Consider the following 3029-nt stretch of genomic DNA (forward strand, 5'->3'; position numbering starts at 1 on the left):
GTGAAGATCTTATTCTTGGATTTGACGACTAGAATCCAAGCAGTGCGCCCAGAACAGATGCCTGGGGGCGCTGAGCATGGGGGTGGGGCACAGGTGAGGGCCCACGGATCTATGGGCTGGCTTCGCTGACACTCCCAGCACCAACTTCTCTGGAGAGGGTTGTAGAAGCTGCTCCTGCCAGGCTGCCCTCTGCCAGGCACTGGGGCCTGCCTGTGAGCCAGACAGGGTATCCAGCAACCGGTAGCCGGTGGAAGGTTGGGGCCTTGTGGGTGAGACCCAGACTGGACAATAAGGGGCTGAGGGATCATAGCGGGTCGGGGGTAGGGGTAGCAGGCAGGCCCCAAGGCTGTTTTGACTCAAATAGAGGCAGCAGGGAGGCATGGTTTTGGTGTCTGAGAACCCAGAGGAGCCTAGGTGGCCGGCTGGCTGGCTGTGGCCCACAAACCTGGCCAGGCTCCCTGTCCTGCCCTCCAGGGCAGTGGAGACCCTCGTGGCCTCCTCACCCCCACTCTTGACACTCCCCGGAGGCTGGTGGCAACCAGGCTGACCTGGGTGTGTGCAGGGTGGCTGGAATGGGAGATCCCTGCCTTGCATCCAGAGCTGTGGCTCCTTTCTGAGCTTTCCCCAACCAAGGGGATCCTGGTGACAGGTGGAGGGGCAGCTCAGGTGTCTTGTGGAAGTAGAGATCAGTAGAGGGGGTTGCAACATGAGGGAAGGGCAGTTAAGGCCAGCACTGGGAGAGCAAGTCCCTGGCACCCCTGCTGGGCTCGGCCTGGCCCCATGAATGCTGCCCGCCCCCACAGGCCGAGCTCCTCAGCATCACTCTGCACCCCACGGGGAGCTCTCTGAGGAGCTGTGCTATGGACAGCTGCTTCCAGGGCCTACGTCCTTACCCTGGCATGGAGGCAGGGGGCCATCAGGCAGGTTGTGGCATGATGGGAGTCCCAGGTGGGAACAAAGGGAAGGGAAAGGGCTCCTGGGGAGAGAAAGCGCTCAGGACTTGGAGCTAGGACTGGTGGACTGCACATGGCCAGGCCCGGGGGTGTTCGCTGTCCCGGGCTTGGGTTCCTCCTTAGCAAAAACAGAAACAGCATCACCTTCACGGATGGGCGTCAAGGAGATAGTGAATAGGGAGAGGGTTTGGGACATGCCTGACCGTTCCCAGCTGTTGTGGCTTTCAGTGCTAAAATCCCTTCATATGAGAAATGCTGAATCTTTGTAAACCTCCTCCTTTTGTATGTGGCCAGAAACGAAGTGAGTGCAGGAGGGTCCACAGCCTCTCCCTCCTCCCTTGCTGGAAAGGAGGACTCTGCATCTCAGGAGGCTGGGAGCGGGAGGAAGGGGGTCGGAGAAGCCAGAGGCGGGGCCGATTCACACTGGGAAGGCCAGTGGGCTCATGCTGGAGAAAAATATCATACACAAAAAGATGATGGGAGGGCTGGGTATGGTGGCTCACACCTGTAATCCCAGCACTTTAGGAGGCCAAGGCAGGCAGATCACATGAGGTCAGGAGTTCGAAACCAGTCTGGTCAACATGTTGAAATCCCATCTTTGCTAAAAATACAAAAATTAGCCGGGAGTGGTGGCACACACCTGTAATCCCAGCTAGTTGGGTGGCTGAGGCATGAGAATCGCTTGAACCCAGGAGATGGAGGTTGCAGTGGGCCAAGATCATGCCACTGCACTTCAGCCTGGGTGATAAGATCATGCCACTGCACTCCAGCCTGAGGTCAGGCGTTCAAGACCAGCCTGGTCAAATCGTAAAACCCCATCTCTACTGAAAATACAAAATTAGCCAGACATAGTGGTGGGGGCTTGTAATCCCAGATACTAGGAGGCTGAGGCAGAGAATTGCTCGAACCCAGTAGGCAGAGGTTGCAGTGAGCTGAAATCGCGCCACTGCACTCCAGCCTGGATGACAGAGAGAGACTGTCTCAAAAGAAAAAAAAAGATGATGGGGGAGAGAAGTGGGCTGCTGAGAAGCGCTGAACTGAGGGCCTGGGAAGGAGCTTGGAGCTGGGGCAGAAAAAAATCTGGGGAGCAGCAGACATGGGTAAGAGAATATGGGAAGGAGAGCCGCTTCCCAGGCATGATGAGTGAACTTCTTTGGTATTTTCTTTTTTCTTTTCTTTTTTTTTTTTTTTGAGACAGAGTGTCGCTCTTGTTACCCAGGCTGGAGTGCAATGGCGCGATCTCGGCTCACCGCAACCTCCACCTCCTGGGTTCAAGCAATTCTCCTGCCTCAGCCTCCTGAGTAGCTGGGACTACAGGCACGCGCCACCATGCCCAGCTAATTTTTTGTATTTTTAGTAGAGACGGGGTTTCACCACATTGACCAGGATGGTCTCGAACTCTCGACCTCGTGATCCACCCGCCTCGGCCTCCCAAAGTGCTGGGATTACAGGCTTGAGCCACCGCGCCCGGCCCTTCTTTGGTATTTTCTAGAGAGGAAAGATGTTTAGCCAGTTTAGATGCTAGACTGGTGTTTCTTGAAATATGCTAAGACAGAGTCTGAAAGTGGCATATATTATCCAAAAGAAGAGTTTCCCAAAAACTTTCCAAGGTGGGCTTGTTCTGGAACTGTATGCCCTACCCTGTGAGCCTCGGAGTTGGCATGATGGGACGTGGTGCTGCAAGCCCTGGCTCTGGAACTGTGGGTCTCAGCAGAGGGTATCTGGGAGCCACACTCACGCGCATGCAGCCATTCCCAAGAGGCCCTCAGCTGTTCAGACTTCCCCCTGGAAGCCAGCACTGCCCCCGGGGAACCTCTGGCTCTGCCTGGGAGCTCTGGAAAGTTCTCTGTGCCCAGCCTCAGTTATCTCATAAAGTGGGATCGTCTGCCCCAACAGCAGCAACGCTGTGAGGATTACACGAGGTCATAAGTAAGAAAGCACATTGCACAATGTCAAATACGATATAAATTCTGTTATTCTTTTTTTTTTTTTTTGAGACGGAGTTTCGCTCTTGTTACCCAGGCTGGAGTGCAATGGCGCGGTCTTGGCTCACCGCAACCTCCGCCTCCTGGGCTC

Source organism: Saimiri boliviensis, chromosome 6, assembly GCF_048565385.1.
Source record: "Saimiri boliviensis isolate mSaiBol1 chromosome 6, mSaiBol1.pri, whole genome shotgun sequence".
Classification (NCBI taxonomy): Eukaryota; Metazoa; Chordata; class Mammalia; order Primates; family Cebidae; genus Saimiri; species Saimiri boliviensis.